Source organism: Nomascus leucogenys, chromosome 5 (genome assembly GCF_006542625.1).
Source record: "Nomascus leucogenys isolate Asia chromosome 5, Asia_NLE_v1, whole genome shotgun sequence".
In the NCBI taxonomy this organism is placed as follows: Eukaryota; Metazoa; Chordata; class Mammalia; order Primates; family Hylobatidae; genus Nomascus; species Nomascus leucogenys.
In genome coordinates this window covers 61,986,586-62,005,635 of record NC_044385.1, presented here as the reverse complement: position 1 = coordinate 62,005,635, position 19,050 = coordinate 61,986,586, and positions in this window count along the sequence as shown.

Genomic DNA, 19,050 nt, shown 5'->3' with positions numbered 1-19,050 from the left:
GCTGTTTGCGATAAGTATTGTTGCTACCAATTGGTGAGGCTCACCGTGTTGGGCGTTGTAACACTCACTGCGAAGGTCTGCGGCTTCACTTCTGAAGCCAGCAAAACAAGGAACCCACTGGGAGGGACAAAAGGGTGAGAAGAATGAGAAGAATGAGCAGTTTCCGGACACGGTTTTTAAGAACTGTAACACTCACCGTGAGGGTCTGCGGCTTCATTCTTTAAGTCGGTGAGCCCACACACCCACCAATTCTGGATCCAATAGGAGGTAGTTTTTGCAGCGTGTGAGGACTCACAACCTCATCTCAAAATGTGCAGTTTATTGCCCAACGGGAGGCTCTAAATCTGGTCTGATTGTTGAGGCTTGCTCTTTTCTCCAAGACTGAACCATCATGAATCCAAGCTGGAAGGTTCTTGTTTGGCAGAGCTGAAGGCCATGTCTGTCCTGCATTTCCAGTTCCAAGCAGGGGGCCTGTACTGTAGTAAGTGCTCATTGATTGAATTTGCGGAAATTTCTAACACAAGGTGGAAAGTAATCTTTACAACTTAGAATGGAAGTAAAGGAGATTAAACAAAAATTAAAGCACTGTACCTGAAAGTACATATAAGCCATAAAGCACTATACACATGCAAGTTATTATCCTCATGATCTTCTTAATCTGGACGAATTATGTTTGAATTCAGAATCCAGCCTGTACACAGCCTCATCACAATGTTCTGTCTTTGCAACTCATGCAATCCAGATTATTCAGCTGTCTCAATTACTCGTGTGGGATCATATTAAATCTCTAAGGCTCAATTTGCATAGATGATGCTTCTTTCTCCAGCTTAAAATATCTGTGTGTGTCAGATGGATCTGTGTCCTAGTTTACCTTAGTATTTTACTTTAGTGCAGAGATTAGGAAACCTTATTACGTATTTCATTATGAAAAATTTCTAATGCGCAAAATTAGGGGGAATAAAGAATATAGTGGACACTTATTCATCACCCATATTTGGTAGTTGTTGATATGTTGTTGCTCCCCTTAAGCTCCCCATTTATACAATTTTCGTTGAAAGCATTAAAAAATGTCTTGTACTACCATTTTATTTTATTCCTACATCCTTCAGGAATACATAATTATCTTATTCCTACATATTCCTGCATCTTTAAAAACTACGAACATTTTCTTTTATAATCGCGATGCTGTTTGCACACCTAAAAATTAATATTACTTGCATAATAGAAATTTCTGTGTTGTTTAAAAATGTTTTCTGATACTTGGTTTGTTCAATTGAGATGCCATGTCTTGGCCACTTCATGCGGTGATGATAAAGTACCATAGACTGAGTGGCTTACATAACAAGCATTGATTTCTCACAGCTCTGGAGACTGGGATGTCCAGGATCAAGGTGCCGGGAGATTCGGTGTCAGGCTGCCTTACTGCTGTGTGGTCACTCGCAGAGCGAGAGCAAGCTCTGGTCTGTTCCTTTTCTCATAAGGGCACTGATCCCATCATGGAGACCCCACTCTCATGACCTCGTCCAAAGCTAACTACCTCTCAAGGTCCTACATCCAAATGCCAGCACACTGGGGATTAGGTTAGAGCGTCAACATGGGAATTTTGGGAGGACACAACATTCATTCGTTAAACACACCACACTTTGCATTGGTTTGTAATGTGTCTTGAGTGTCTTTCAATACAGAGCAGACCCCCTTTCCCCGTTCGTGTCTTTGTTGCAGAAACTGGGTCAGTTGTCCTGGAGAATGCCCCACATTCTGGATCTTTCCATTGGCTCCCTTGTGCTATCATTTAAGTTACTCCTCTACCCGCCGTGTTTCCTGGAAATGGAAGTTAGCTCCAGAGGATGGATCAGGTTCAGGCACATTGTTTTGCAAGAATATCCCACAGATGGTTCTCTTTGCTTCCTTTTGTCTGAGCTGGGACGGCCACAACTCCTGGTCATCCCACCTTCAGGGATGCTAAGAGTCATCATGGATTTGGCACGGAGTAATCTTTAAAATTAAGTATTGAACATGATTTTTCTTCTGATTCTCAAAGTCACACGTATTTACTGTAGAAAATTTACAACATAGAGATAAGCATAAAACCATCTTAAATATTATCCCTAGATAACTGCTATTAAAATTTTGGTGTAGATCCTTCTAGTATTTCTTCATAATTATTTCATAATGGCCTCTTTTCACTTGCAATGGACAGGAAATATTTTTTGATGCCTTTAAATATTCTTTTCCAATGTCATTGGCTATCTAGCAGTCCTTGTATGGCTCTGTAAGAATTTATTTGATTGACAACTTTTCTATGAGCCATGAAAATTGCAAACCCATTGACCAAAATGCTTATTCGATTTTGCCCCAAACCACTCTGACAGCAAATGACAACTGCATGTCCCTCTGTGTCCTGGGATGGCGGCTCTTCTCCTCCCAGAGAGGAAGGGGTAGGGGAGAGGGTGGTAGATTGGTGATGTTTGAATGTTTTCCTGAAGTGTTGAAATGTATTTTCTGTGTCTTACTGAATAATCTACCTTGCTCCTGTGCTCGAGATCCCACTCCATAGTCTACTAACTGGTTTCATGAGCTCCCAAAATCCTTGTGCCTCAAGTATTCGAGGGTCAGCAGCATCAGTGCTGTCTCGGGAGCTTCTTAGAAATGCAGAATCCCAGGCCCTCCTGAGGCCCTCTGCATCCGAATCTGCATTTTTAACCAGATCCCCAGGAGTGAAGTGTGAGACACTGTTCTAAAACGCTTTTACTTAATGAATGCCTGGAAAGGCTAGCTTATCTTGTGATGCATGTGGAACAAACATGCTAAATTCAGCCATGGAACAGATCTTCCCTGCAGGCCAGCTGGGCATGCTTGCTTTCTAAGGATGGAGGGAAAAGCCAGCAACGCAGCTCAGACATAAGCCTGGCAGTGGCTGGGAGGCTGGGGCGCAGGGTGCATCTTCATAGCTGTGTGATCTCAGGTAAGTTATAAATGGTTTAGTCTGCCCTTTCTCCTTGGTATAATGGAGGCCATATTCCTTATTTCATAGGGATGATCTGAGGTTTAAATAATATCATGTTTATGAAGCACTGAGCAGTGCCCGGCATGTCGTAACTGCTCAGTGAATGTCAGCAATTGTTATTAACTATCAAAAAATGCTAAGTTTTATGAAGCAGGGTTGGGAGCAAGGGTTAATTTGGGACAGCTAATACTTTTAATACTAATACTCAACATTTAAAACTAATATTAAAAGTCATATAGAACTTTTTCCTCCTAACTTCAGCTACAAAATAAGTAACCAATTTCAGCTGCTGGTTCCAAGTACAGAAAGTGATAAGACATTTTAGGTTGACCACATCTATGTTATGCTTAGAGCAACCACACACCATGCACTACACATTGCTATCTTACTCTTTTACCCATATGAAGAAAAAGAAGCAACCAAAAACCCAACAACCCCAAACTTCCTACTGCTCTTTTAAAAAAAGTATTTCTCTTTAATACAGGCTGAGGCTTCAATATGCTTTGTTTGCAAAGAGACTATATAAACACAGAGCTTTCACCTTTAAAATGATCTATCCAGTTCAGTTTTACAGCGTTCTACAGACAGCAACACAACAAAGAGTTATGCACTTTACTGTACTATTTGAAGGAAATGAAATAAAACTACTACCAAACATAGCGTGGACCTTTTTCAACTCCTTGAATAAATATTTGTAAAGTAGGCCTTGGTGGCATGAAGACCATGGGTGATAGAGGATTAATCCATGATAACACTTTTCTTAAAGATGGATCTCCTGACAATTAGAGGTCAAATTCTTATTCTGGGACTGAGCCAGAATGAGTAAAATACCTTTGGTCGTTAAATACTCTCTCATGCGAGGAAATACATTCTCCTGGGGCGTTATTTAACACCGGTGAAAGGAAACAACTCCGTTGCCATTCGTAAAAATATTATGTTTACCTTGTATGAATAACCTCTAAAATCTTTGACTTCTCTAAAGCAGATGAAGAATCATCCTAAATTATCTTAACCTCAGAAAGCATGAGAATCCACATCATGCTGGTGGCCATTCTCCTTCTTAGATATTTTCCTGCTTCAAGTGGTCATGAGAATCTGATGTTTTCATTGTGAAGCGAATCCCAGGACGCTAGTGAGTAGACCTGCTAAGTATGGTATGATGAATAGACTCCCCTGACGTTCGATGCTGTCCAGTCTACAGCTTTCCTGGGGTCAGTGAGTGAACGATGGCAGGTCTGTTACTGTGTAGATGTGATTCAGAAACTGTATTCCAGATTAATGAGCCTGGTCCCGTAATTCACCTGCTTGGAACGTGTGACTGGCAGAATTGATAAATGCACACATTTCTAGAAACACTTAGGTACAGTTTATGTGCATAAAATCTGTTGCAGAATTTGTTGCAGTTAGCTTATTATCAAGCTAATTAATAACATAACTAATTATACTCAGCTCCTAATTATTTGTACTTTTATTTGTAACTTTTAACTTGTTAGTAGGCCTACACAAATTCATGAATGGGCATTTTCCCTTTATTAATTTCCTGTGATCATTACTTCCTGATTATTTCTAATCTTTTTAGAGTTTCCTATGCTTCCAGGCTAATAATTCAAACTCACCTGCATAGAGCAACATTCCAGTTCCTTCATAACCTATGAATCACTTGCACCCACCACCCCCCCAAAAGATGGCTTACATCCAATTTCTTCTAAATCCATAGCTCAATTTTCATTAGTGTTGTACAAATTTCTCCTAACTTGCAGACCCATGAGCCAATGTTTAATTGCCGAGGAAGGCATCTGCTATTCCTTCATCCCTCTTTCCTTTGAGTGACTATTTTCAAAATCAATTTGTGATCTTCATTGTCACAAACTTAGAAATATTTAGAAATAACTTTCTAAAACATTTGCTCAAGCTTCATGAAAACAAGCGAGGGAAGCCTGCAGCACGCAGGCTGTCTTTTCTCAGAGCCAAGCCCAACACGGAACGGTGCTGATGGCTCCTGCGTTTCTTCAGGACGTTTGCCCTGCTGGAAGGTCCTGATTGTTGTCTAACTGGCAACTTGGTCTGAAAAACCTGGAAGAATGGATGTTTTGTGACTGTCACTCACCTGCAAAAATTTTGGCTTTGGGGATTTATAACGAAGGCCATGACTTGGGGGAAGTGGCTATTTTATTTTTAGACTACCTAGTTACAAAACAGAACAACATCGGTTACTCTGACTGTTCAGTTGCCATCTCAGTAATAATGCTGTGCAAATATAATTCTCCTAGAGTTTCTCTAGCACGGCAGGCCTCTTGCTTTTTTTTTTCATTGTGGTAAAAATATATAACATAAAATTTATCATTTTAACTATTTTAAGTATGCAGTTCAGTGGCATTAAGTATATTCACGTTGTTATGCAACCATCACCACCATCTACCCACAGAACTCTTTTTAACGTTGCAAAACTGAAGTCTGTCCCCATTAAACACTAGTGCCCTTTCTTCCTCTTCTCTAGCCCCTGCTGACCACCATTTTACTTTCTGTTTCTACAATTTTTGACTACCCTGAGTACTTCATAGAAGTGGAATCATGCAGTATCTGTCTTTTTTGTGTCTGGCTGTTTTGACTTAGTATGTTCTCAAGGTTCATGCATGTCATACCATGTGTCAGAATTTCTCTCCTTTTTAAGGCTGAATAATATTCCATTGCATGGATATGCCACATTTTGTTTATCCATTCATCAGCCAATGGACACTTGAGTTACTTTTAGTTTTATGTGAATAATGCTGTTATGCACATACATGGATACAGAAATATCAAAGTTCCTGCTTTCACTTGTTTTGGGCATATACCCAGAGGTGCAATTGTTGGATCATATGGTAATTCTGTGTTTAGTTTTCTGAGGAATCATTATACTTTTTCCACAGAGGGCCTCACCATTTTATATTCTCACCAGCAATGCACAAGGGTTCCAGTTTCTCCATGGCCTCACCAAGGCTTGTTATTTTCTGCTTTTTTTTTTTTTTTAAAAAAAAGGAATAACCGTCCTAATGAGTGTGAAGTGGCATCTCATTGTGATTTTGACTTCATCTCCCTAATGACCAGTGACATTGAACATCCTTTTATGTGTTATCAGCCAGTTATATATCTTCTTTGGAAAAATGTCCTTTGCCCATTTCGTAATTGAGATGTTAGATTTTTTTGTTAGTTGTTAGGCCCTTTGCTTTTGTAAACATGAGTGAAGCAATTCCATCAGTCAGTCAAGCAACACCTTCAGACTTTTACGTGTGAGGCATTGTGCTAAGCTGGTGCCAAATTCTGCTCAGATGGCAGCCTCCAGGTAACGGGACTTGATATTTTCTTGTAGAGTAACTCTCTGGGATTACCCAAGGGATTTTAAAGGGTCTGAAAACCAGACTGTGGGAAGCAAAAGAGTGAATGTGTCCCCAGGCAAATCAGCAGGGAAAACTGGTCAGAAAACCCCCTCTCCCTGGGAGCCATGGCCCACTAGGTCCTAACTTCTGTCTTTAGGTAGAATCTCATTACTAGGAGGAAAGTAGCACCCCTGGAACAAAACATACTTTGGCACTTATGGCTCTTCCAGATGAAAGCTTACATTTTTTTAAAACATTTCTTTGAAACTGGGAACTTAACATGATTTAGGCTCGTGAAAAGCCATCGTTAACGTGCACTCTTCTTCCACCACTACGTGGACCTTTACTCCACACGCTCTCTAAACACAGATAATTACCATGGTAACCGCAGTGTTTCATGGCTCTCATGCATACACTTGCACCTTTCTTAAAGAAACACAGAACACAAAACGTAGAATTAAAACAGTAAATCACTGGAATGTTTTTTATTTGTTGTTGCATAGTTGTCAGAATTTAGAGAAGAGCTGGACCTTGTCATCCGCTATCAATTGTACTTGAAAAAAGTAGACATTTGGCCAGGCCCTTTGACATCTTGCCAGAAAATAGGGTCTTGTTTGTAACATCGTGTAAGGAATGACCGATGGGTTTCTAGATTGTTAGGGTCAGAAGATGCTCGAAGCAGAAAATGTCATTAAGAACACGCAGTACTGAATAGTATAGATTTTCACATGACACATTCCCTGGACCAACTATCTGCAGTGAAATTACAGTTATGATTACCCTAATGTTGGTAAAAATTTGGACAAACATGCTTTTTTGGGTAGCATCTAATTTTATCTTTGGTTGTATTTGGAAACAGGCACAACAATTTTGTTGGGCCTTCAAAAGTCTTTCATTTTTTGGCTATGCAAACAAGCCTTTTATTGCACTATGAATACTTGATGAGCGGTCAGCAGAATGAAACCCACATGGTGCTTTCACCAAGAGTCATCTTCAGGCCGCTTTTGACTAACAGCAGCATCTGGGCCCTTGGAGACAGAGCAGAGCCAAAGATCCACAGGCTGAAGATAAAGCATTTTTAAATGCTCTTAGCCAGCCACCTTTCCTCGGTTTTGAATATTTCACTGCGTTTTGTCCATGTGTGAAAAGAAATATCTTTCTGTAATTCCACATGCAGCAAAGATGAGCCGTTTCTGCCTAATGGAATGTAGCTCTGATTTCTCTATCATTAGCCGCTCTGTCTCTGAGATACTAATGTTTTGATGAGACAGAAGAAAGGACTCTCTTCTGCCTGATTGTTTTCTTTTAAATTAAATGTAGTAATAAATCTAACTCAACCAAAATAACTGCTGACCATTTCATATTAACATAGCAGTGAAGATGAACTTGGGCAGTGCATGATGAATGTCTCTCTGTGCTTAGATTGGAATGCCTCCAAACCCTTAAACTCCCACACCAATTTGGAAAAGCCTACCTGAGGTTTTTATATCCTTAGCCTGAAAATTATTCATTTTTCATGTATAAGATAGAGCCCTAAGTTTCAAGGACGACCGTGCTATACTGCAGAAAGTACACAGAGATAATGTTGGAATGAGAAACTTTTTTTTTAACCCAGTGAATATATTTTTGCTTTCTACATCTACCATGTGTGTGCCTTTCTATGTTTTCTATAATTTAGTTAGAATTCTGTAAGACTCAAGTCTATGAAGTAAGAAATAAATCAATTGGCAATCTACTTATTTACCACGGACCTCCTGTGTGGGGGATTAAGAACAGCTGTGACATCATTCTCACCCTTCTCCTGCTGTCTTGTCAACAAAGCTGGTGCATGACATGACAAAATAAGGCAGCCTTTTTCTGAGCCTGGCCTGCCAACTGAATACTCTGCTTTCCTGTGCACAAGCTGGAGTAGTCCTGGAATGCTGGGGGGAGGAGATGAGACCTGAACAGGTGCATGAGAAATGGACAGAATTTGGAAGAAGACCAAGTGATGACATGATGAGAATTCAATGCGTTGATCAGCCTCTGTTTGAAAGAATCATTACTTGTTTCATTTCTATGTTTGAAAAGCCCCAAATGGTGTATGATGTAGAGATCCTGTACTCACAGAACAAATAGTTTAGTCAGGAGTAAAGAGGGATGTCCAGGTCTTGACAAAGGCCTGATCCCATACTCCTTCAAACTTGGGGGTGGGGTCAGGTCTTCTTTAAGTCTTATATTTGCCATGAACTCATCTGCCACAGGGAGCTTTCCTGTGCTCTGTCCCTAGCCTGGAGAACCTGTTTCTGTTTACTAGGTCATTCCTTCCCGTCCTTCGGATCTCAGTGCAAACACTGCTTCCTTAGGGACACCTTCCCTGATATCTCTGGAAAGGTAAAAATCAACTACCCTCTTATAGGCGATTATAATCCTTGGTACTATCCTTTGTAGCCACAGTCCACAACTTTATTTATGGGATTATTTAATTATCTATGCATCCTCTATTAGACTGTGAACTTTAAAAGGGCAGAAACTATTGTCTGGCTTTGTTTAACCCTATATCTCTAGTCGCTAGCATCTGGTACCTAGTACTTGGCATAGAGTAGGAGCTCAACAAATGCCTAATGAGTGATACTGCTGAAGCAATCAGCTGACTCTTGGTGGATGCTCTTCCTGGCGGTTTAATGATTCTTCTACACATTGCCTTCCCACACCACCTTGGGATTACCTTTATTCAATCCTTGTCGTCTTGTCTTAGCCTTTTGCTGTGGACTCCTAAATGATTTTGTTATCTACAGTTTTGCCCTTTTTATGTTCCTCTAGGCTAGAATGCCTTTGCCTCTGTATTTTATCTGAAAATAATCATACTCATTCTTCAAGACCAACCCAAATAGTTCCCACGATTAGGACTTCTCCAGTCAACTCCTATACTATTGATAACGGAAGTGCTGAGTAGAGAAAGGCATGGTCCCTTTAAATGATATGGAAGCGGGGAAGGGAAGCGCTGGGTAGAGAAAGGCGTGGTCCCTGGTTAGGGCTCCACCTCCTCGGACCTAGGAGAGGACAGGCATTTCCTGCTCAAATGTTGCATTTCCCAAGACCACCATGGCCTGTCACACTCCCATCCTGTGCCTATAAAAATCCCCAAGACTCTAGCAGGGAGACACACAGGCAGCTGGACAGGGAGAGGAGCACATCAGCAGAGGAACACATGGGTGGCTGGATGTTGACACTGACAGGCACCTGCATGCCACCAGGCCACCAACTGGCAGAGTGACCGTTTGGTTTTGGTCGGAGAAGAGCCCAGGCCGTCCGGCAGCCTGACTCCTGGGGAAAACCGTCTCCCTTTTGGCTCCTTCATCTGCTGAGAGCTACTTCCTCTCAATAAAACCTTGGACTCATTCTCCAAGCCCACGTGTGATCCAATTCTTCTGGTATACCAAGGCAAGAACCCTGGGATACAGAAAGCCTTCTGTTCTTGGGATAAGGCAGGGGCTAATTGAGCTGGTAAACACAAGCTGCCTGTGGATGGCTAAACCTAAAGAGCACCCCGTACCACACACCCACTGGGGGTCAGGAGCTGTAAACATTCACCCCTAGACACTGCTGTGGGGTCGAAGCCCCACAGCTTGCCCATCTCCCCTAGAGGTTTGAGCAGTGGGGCACTGAAGAAGCGAGCCACACCCCCATCACATGTCCTGTGAGGAGGACAAGGGAACTTTGCTGTTTCACCATCAACTGCCAGGTAAATAGCTCTACTTTTTGCGCTTATAACAATGTACTGTAACTACATGTTTACATGTCTATTTCACTTACTGGACTGAATTCCTGGAGGGCATGGGTCATGCTATTTATGTAATTATTTTCATCTTGTCTATATCTGACCAGTGCAGAACGCAGTCCACATACAGTGCTTCAATCCACGGGGTGGAGAGTGCATTCCCTTTTCAGCCTGACATGTCATGTTGCTCTTTCAGTAAAACAAAAACATACACAGGAGAAACCACACTATGTTGCCTTTACATGAGCTGCAGTTGCTGTTATGTGGGCTTCCTCCTCCTGGGAGAGTTTGTTTTTTGAACCTGATGGAAGCACTTTATGATGATCCCTTAGTGTGTTTGATACTGTTTTTGGTTTGTTTGCTCCAGTCTATTGAGATCTTCTAAATCTTGATCTTGTTATAAAACATATTATATGGGATTATCCATTGACTTGTGTGTTTTTGTTTTAAAGAGAAATGTCAGGCCCATGAATTGAAACTCCAGCATACCATTGGAAACTCCAGTTGATCTTACTTTCGTAATTAAAACTATTCAGCAGTTCAATCAGTAAGAAATCTACAAAGCTGAATTATTAACTTTTTAATTTTTTAATTCACACCCACAAGTAAAATACTCGAGGAGACTTTGTTGAAAAGCTGATTGAAATTAAGGTGTCAGTATTTGTAGCATTCTGCTGCTCCACCCCTTATTTCTCCAACCAAAGGTCACAGTGGGCTAATTTCTCCAGTGTGCTGGTGGTGACCCCATGCTGGCTCCCAGGCCTTGCTGCTTCCTTTCGAAGGTGTTTACCACCCTACATTTAATAATTTATTAGAGAATTTTTTCTAGAGATTGACATAAACTCTTTAATATTACTCTTTTCCCTGTTTTCAGTCTTTCATCACCTCTCCTGTTCTCTCCAAAACTGAAATACAATGATTGTGATCATATTTGCGAATCCTTTTAGTACTTTGAATGTTGTTCAGTGGGGCCTGGAGACTTGACTTTTTAAGATCAGCAGGTAATATTTCTTACTATTGTTATTTATTTTGACTTTCAATCCATTGAAGCATTTTATTTTGTCTTTTCAATTTTAAGACCCACCGCAAATGTTCAGAAACATATCTGTCTTACTCATCATTATTTCTATAGTACCTGACACATAATGAGCTCTTAACAAACATTTATTTGTTCATGTAATTATTATTTCACTTAATCCAGTCAGTGAAATAGACATGTAAACAAGTAATTGCAGTACACTGTGATAGGAGTGAAAAGTAGAGATGTCTACCTGGCATAGTTGATGGTACAGGAGGAATTGACTGGAGAAGTCTTAATGGAGGGAACTATTTGGGTTGGATTTTGAAGAATGAGCATAATTTTTTCTAAATAAAATGCAGGTAGCAAAGGCGTTTCATTGCTGGTTGCTGTAACCTTCAGTGTACAGTGACAAGGTTGGATTTGCATTGTTGAGGCTTACTCTGGCTGCATGAGCAGTTGTTTTCACGAAAAAGGGCAAAACTGCAGACAGCAATGAGATGAATGAAAGTTCAATCAAATGTGGACTCTGCCTTCTAGATTTGTAACCCAGTGAAGACTTTCAGCTGTGGGTCACCTTCTAATTTTGTAGATATTCCCACTGCCTTAAACATGCTCTATTTTATTTTATTCTATATTTTTTATTTTTACTTGTTTTCAAATAAATTGGTTCACATAAAAACCTTTTTTTTTTTTCAACTTTTATTTTAGATTCAGGGGGTGCATGTGCAGGTCTGTTACCTGAGTGTATTGTGTGATACTGAGGTTTGAGGTACGAATGATCCTGTCACCTAGGTACTGAGCACTGTACCCAATAGTAAGTTTTTCAACCTTTCTCCTTCTCCCTCCCCCTCCTCTCTAGTAGTCCCCAGTTTCTGTTGTTGCCATCCTTATGTCCATGAGTACCAATGCTTAGCTCTCACCTGTAAGTGAGAACATTGGGCATTTGGTTTCTGTCTAGCTCCATCCATGTTGCTGCAAAGGACATTATTTCATTATTTTTTATGGCTGTGGGTATTCCATAATGTATATTTACCACATTTTCTTTTTCCAATCCACTGTTGATGGGCACCTAGTTGAGTCCATGTTTTTGCTATTGTGAATAGTGCTGCAATGAACATATGAGTGCATGTGTCTTTTTGGTAGAATAATTAACTTATTTTCTTTTGGAAATGTACCCAGTAATGAGATTGCTGAGTCAAATAGTAGTTCTAAGTTCTTTGAGAAATCTGCAAACTGCTTTCTGCAGTGCCTGGCCTAATTTACATTCCCACTAACGGTGTGTAAGTGTTCCCTTTTCTCCACAGCCTCGCCAGCATCCACATAAAAAAATCTCAAAAATATCTTAGAATGCATATTTTACTGCTAAACCCAGTTTATTTTCATTAACAATAATGTCAAATGCTTATTTCGAGTAACAATATCCTCATTAAATATACTTTCAAGGTTTAAATCATGTTTTCCCTTATGGAGTCTTGACCTGTGATGAAAAATTTACCAAATGGATTATAATATGCTTCTCGTGATATGCCTCTAAGCCACTGGCAGTCAAGAGAAAAGTGTTTCATATCATCATAAAATCACATACTCAATTTAACAGTCTCATCCTTCCCTTAAATGAATGGTAACAGGATTGGGTTTCATAGATCAAGAATGTCACTTCAATTCAAAGTAATTTATAATGATAATTAAAAAAAAATTAGTACCTGCATTCTCAAACCACCAGCAAAATGGAAAACACAGGCATTATAGCTTGACATTCAGGAGAACCCATAGACGACCTAAAGATTTGCATCTGGAAAAAACTGACTGGAATAATCAGATGAAATAAAAGGGAATTATAGATAATTGTCGTATTAAAGTTACACCTGTTGAGGATGCCTTTTGGTGGGGTGAGGTGAGGACTCACCCATGAAGTGTCCTATAAAATATTGATACGGGAATATGTTTACTGTCTTTTCTTCCCTTAGTACCTTAAAAATAATTACTTTGCTTTCAACATGAACACTTTTCAAAAGAAGACATGCAAGCAGCCAACAAACATGAAAAAATGCTCAATATCACTAATCATCAGAGAAACGCAAATCAAAACCACAATGAGATACCAACTTACACCAGTCAATGCCTATGATCATTAAAAAGACAAAAAAACACAGATATTGGTGAAGGTGCAGAGAAAAGGGAATGCTTATACACTATGGGAATGTAAATTAGTACAACCTTCATGAAAAACAACATGGAGATTTTTCGGAGAACTAAAAGTAGAACTGTATCCTGAATTGGTTCCTTCCAGTGGGTTCTTGGTCTAGCTGACTTCAAGCATGAAGCCATGGACACTCGTGGTGTTAGTTTTGTTTTGTGTTTTGTTTTTGTTGAGACAGAGTCTCACTCTTTCACCCAGGCTGGAGTGCAGTGGCGCTATGTCGTTTCACTGCAAGCTCCACCTCCCAGGTTCACGCCATTCCCCTGCCTCAGCCTCCCCAGCAGCAGGGACTACAAGCGCCGGCCACCAGGCTAATTTTTTGTATTTTTAGTAGAGACGGGGTTTCACCCTGTTAGCCATGATGGTCTCTGATCTCCTGACCTCGTGATCCACCCATCTCAACCTCCCAAAGTGCTGGGATTACAAGCATTAGAAGTCGAACAATTCTTATAGATGGTGTGTCTGCAGTTTCTTCTGGTGGGTTTGCGATCTTGCTGATTTCAAGAGGGAAGCCACAAACCTTCACAGTCAGTGTTCCAGCTCATAAAAGTAGGCACTGCTGACCCAAAGAGTGAGCAGCAGCAAGATTCATTGTGAAAAACGAACAAAGCTTCCACAGCCTGTAAAAGGACCCCACCAGGTTGCGGCTGCTAGCTCGGGTGGCCAGCTTTTATTCCCTTATTTGGCCCCACCCACATCCTGCTGATTGGTCCATTTTACAGAGCACTGATTGGTCCATTTTATAGAGTGCTGATTGGTCCGTTCTTACAGAGTGCTGACTGGTGCATTTACAAACCTTTAACTAGACACAGAGCACTGATTGGTGCATTTACAATCCTTTAGCTAGACAGAAAAGTTCTCCAGGTCTCCACCTGATTAGCTAGACTCAGAGTGCTCATTGGTGTGTTTACAATCCTTTAGCTAGACAGAAAAGTTCTCCAAGTCCCCACCTGACCCAGAAGTCTAGCTGGCTTCACCTCTCAGAACTATCATTTAGTCCAGCAGTCTCAGAACTGGGTATCTACCCAAAGGAAAATAAATCATCATATCAAAAAGATACCTGTACATGTATGTTTATTACAGTAAAATTCACAATTGAAAAGATGTTGAATCGGTGTAAGTGTCCATCAGTGGATGATTGGATAAAGCAAATGGGGTACTTATACCCATGGACTACTACTCAGCTATAAAAAAGAATGAAATCATGTTGCTGCTACAGAACCGGAGACATTATCCTAAGTGAGATAACCCAGAAACAGAAAGTCAAATACTGCATGTTCTCACTTATAAGTGAGAAGTAAATGATGAGCACACATACACAGTGGAAAAATAGACATGGGAGACTCCAGAAGTGGGGAGGTTGAGAGGAGGGAAAGGGTTGAAAAATTATCTATGGGGTATGATGTTAACTATTCGGGTGACGGGTATGTTAAAGGCCCAGACTTCACCACTATGTAATATATCCATATAAGTAAACTGCACCTGTACCCCAAAAATCTATATAAAAAAAGAGTGTTGCAAATAAACAAACACAAGAAAAAATAATCCCTTTGCTTACAAAGTATTGACTCTACTGCCCTGGCGAATGGGTGAAGAGCTGTGTAACAGACAAAGTGAGTGATGATGCTGGCGCCATATTGAAACGGGACTGGAGAGAGTCAGATTGTGGAGATGGAAAGAATAAAGGGAGAATACACGGCAAATAGTCTGAATTTTACATCAAAATAAGAGAGTGAGAGGGAAAGGAAGTCAGGAAGAAGAAAGAGAACAAATTAGGAGGAATGGCCCATGTTAAAGGCGGCTCTATGCACTAGTGGCTGGAATAAGTCAGTGGTTGACCATTTGCATAGAAGACATGTCACCTTGTCTTGCAGCCACTCCCAGAGATCAACTTTCATTTATGACATGTCAGAAGTGGGGAGGCCAGGGAGTAACTCGAAGGGTCGGGGAAAGCAGCCGATGTTCCTAGTTGACGTAGAGGTTCAGCTGGGCAGAAGCTAAACCAAGGGGGTGTTGGAGAGGATGGCTTCCTTTAGCCCAAGCCGGACAGGACCCATAGATAAACTGGCTTCTAAATGGCAGGGGTAAAGGGTTTGGTTGGGATTGACATGACACAGCTGCACCGAATCCTCCGCTCCCCAGCACATGTAGTTTCTGAGGTCTTGCTTTTCCCAGAGGGCCTGGCCTGGTGGTAGCATTCTTTCTACTTCAGCACCTCAACCTTCTACAATGGCAGGAGGCCGTGGGCCCACCTCCCACTCGCCTGGAGCTGGCGTGGGCTGGGAATCCGGAATCTGAAACTGCCACTAGTCTGTTTCCAATTCAGTCCTTTTAGGTTCAGATCCACTTCTGAACCTTGAAGAACTGGCTCTTTTAGAAGCATTCCTTCCGGTGCAGGAAGGAAAAAAACATACATGCAATTAAAAAGATGTTAATCTACTAGTTATTCCTTTTTTTGTATTGTAATATTAATGTAATTTTTATTAATTATTACTTTTTACTGCTTTGATCAGAAGACTGTGTCTACTGTCTACATATTATTTGGGGACAGTATTATTGTGTGTTTCCTGTTTTGGCACATGGAGGACAGAAATATTAAAAAATGAGCTGCTCTGCCTGTTAAACACGCTTGGTTGGCTCCTGGCTCTGGTGGAGATAACATCTTGAGCAAAGGCTTAGGGTGAGGAGTGTTCCGAGGGTCTGAGTGATTGATCTGTTAATCATTTCTTCCTTTTCTGAATTGTCAACAGTGTTAGTGCTGGAGACAGAATGGCACACAAGGTGAAAAATCTGGTTTTGGTCACAGTAAATCCCAGAAGCCGGGGGTAGAACATGCAGCAGAGTTGTGGTTAGCCTTCTGGTCTCCTCTCTGCTTTGGTGGAAATCAAAGCACAGTAGGCCTAGAAGGTTGACAATCCTGCCCAGGCGGTCCCTCCCCAGCCTTTATCTCTAACCATTTCCCAGCCTGCTTTTTGCTTTTCCCAGCTCCCCACAGGGCAGACTTTCAGGAGTAGTGCGAAACCCCTGAGAAGGAGCAATTGAATTGGAACAAATAAAACCGAAGTTGAAGAAGTTATGGCACCTGTGAAAATCGGGAGAGGGCAAAGGAAGTTACAAATTGTCAATTTAATAAGCCCAAGAAAAGTTACACATCCTAAAAACATATAAATTGCAATAACATAAAATGGAGTTTCCTTGCACGCAATTTCAGGTAATTCAGGAAAACAAAGAGATTTCAATTACTGTATGAGCAATTCAGCTTGCTTATTTAACAAGAAGAAGCTCTTAGATTATTTTCTCTCCTGCATACTCATCCACTTCTAAAAACAATCACGTGCTGTTTGTTTTTCTATTCAGCTCAAATGACTTGATTAATTAGAAATATATATCATGAAAAGGAAATCACTTTGATATCATTCATACTATGTAGTGAGCCCAATTAACTGATTCATCAAAATAGCATCTTTTGTGTATGAAGCATAATTGTAGAAATCATCAGCTTTAATTTTTAAGGTGACTGACAATAGTACTAACATAGCAAATCTCTACTACAATAAATAGCATTTTATGTTGTCATATTTTATACAGCATAGAGATTTATACTGTGATCAATAGCAGAACAAGTGGTTCTTGGGGCTGTAGCAAGCAAAAAACCGATATTCATTCAGACACTACTCAAAATATCCTGCCAGAACTTCCTTAACGCCCGTGTCAGGGGATCCTAGAGAAATGTACCATTTGGTCTGAATAGTTTGAATGGACTCAAGAGATATTTAAGTCCTATTATCCAACCTATGTGCATGTCAAATGTAATTGATAAAATCTTTATATGTGGAATAGTGGTACAATATCGAGAAGACACCAAAATGCTCTCTAGTGTGAAGACTCAGCCCTGTGACAGGAAGACTTCTGGACCCGACTCTGGACTCAAAGTCAGAAGTGGATTTGAGACTCAGACCCAAATCATTTTGTCTTTTTTTTTTTTTGAGACAGTGTCTTGCTGTGTCGCCCAGGCTGGAGTGCAGTGGTGCAATCTTGGGTCACTGCAAGCTCTGCCTCCCAGGTTCACACCATTCTCCTGCCTCAGCCTCCCTAGTAGCTGGGACTACAGTTGCCTGCCACCACACCTGGCTAATTTTTTGTATTTTTCACAGAGACGGGGTTTCACCGTGTTAGCCAGGATGGTCTCGATCTCTTAACCTTGTGATCCGCCCTCCTCAGCCTCCCAAAGTGCTGGGATTACAGGAGTGAGTCACCGCGCCCGGCGCACTTTGTCTTTTTAGGTCTTATTTTCCACATCTGGATGAGAGCCTTAAGGTATCCTCAGGCTCTGAATTTCATGAGTCTATGAATTCTCGGCGTAATCAAGGTTTATGAGGTATTGCTGCCCACAGACTTCTCTCTTCCAGATTAGCAGAGCTGTGGAGGGAAGAATGTCTGTTTGATGTCTTTTTCTTTCACTAAACTGTAAACCACTGGAGGGCAGGGACGACGACAAACACACAGGGTATCACAGACAGGGCCTCAATCAGCAACTGGCTTTTCTTCTTTTCTTTTTAGTTGACATGCAATAATTCTACATATTTATGGGATAGAGTGGTGTTTCCATACGGGTATACAATGTGGAATGATCAAATCAGGGTAATTGGCACAACCATTACCTCAAACACTTATTATTTCTTTGTGTTGTGAACATTCAAAATCTTCTGTCCCAGCTTTTTGAAAATTTATGACAAAGTCAATCAGCAGTCGTTGAATGAATGAATGAATGGCCTGCTGGGAACTGAGGGCAGAAGCACTGGCGGGAAGAGCCTCACATGACAATGAGGGTGTGCTGCTTTTTTTTCTGGCTGGAAAATGTTCTTGCTTGTTCTTTTAAAGATGGACTTTTACTGGCCAAAGACTTAGATCCAAAGAGAATATTAATCTGAAAGTAACAAAGTGTGAGTTTTACAGGCTCTGGACAACTCAGGCCCAGCTGTTTCTTTTTAATGGGGATGGCCTTTCTCTCACTCGCCATTCTCTGCCAGGGGGGTTCATGCTGTCTGACATTCCCTTACAAGAAGAAGGCCTTTCTCTGTTGTTCTCTCCTCATTTTAGAATAGGTTGAGTTTTCTTTAAGAAACTGAGTCTCCCATAAGGTTTTAATGGTGGCCCGAATGGAGACCTTATCATTTGTTGAAATCTCCAACCTCTTTAGAAGTCTGGTTAAAACGTCTCACTCCGCTCCCTGGCCTCTCTGGTTCTCCGAAATCAAAATACCATCCTCTTCCGAATTTCTGTCACACCTGTGGTTATAGTACCTCTCCTCTGTGACTAATCACAGACTGATCTGGGGTAGGCCCCATCCCTTCTGCCAAAGCCCAATCTGCTCCAGGGCAGACACTGGCTGTATTAATTTCGTATGCTTTCTAGCCCTTCCCCCTGCCCCTTTCTCTCACTGGCTGCTAGTAGGCATTTGTTGAACGTGTGACTGAATGATTTCTAGGGAAGTTGAGAAATGGACTCAGTCATATTCTATTATGCCAGGTAAGTCATAGACTTCTAGGGATAGCAGAGATCTGAGGGATGATAGCATCCAAGTTAATCATTTTATATTCGGCTTCCTTTCTTAACACATCCCGGTGAGGTGGAATTCCAGGATTTCAACACGACTGCAAAGACAAGAGATTTTCAACTGCACCAAGAGCTGCAGTTGCAAACACC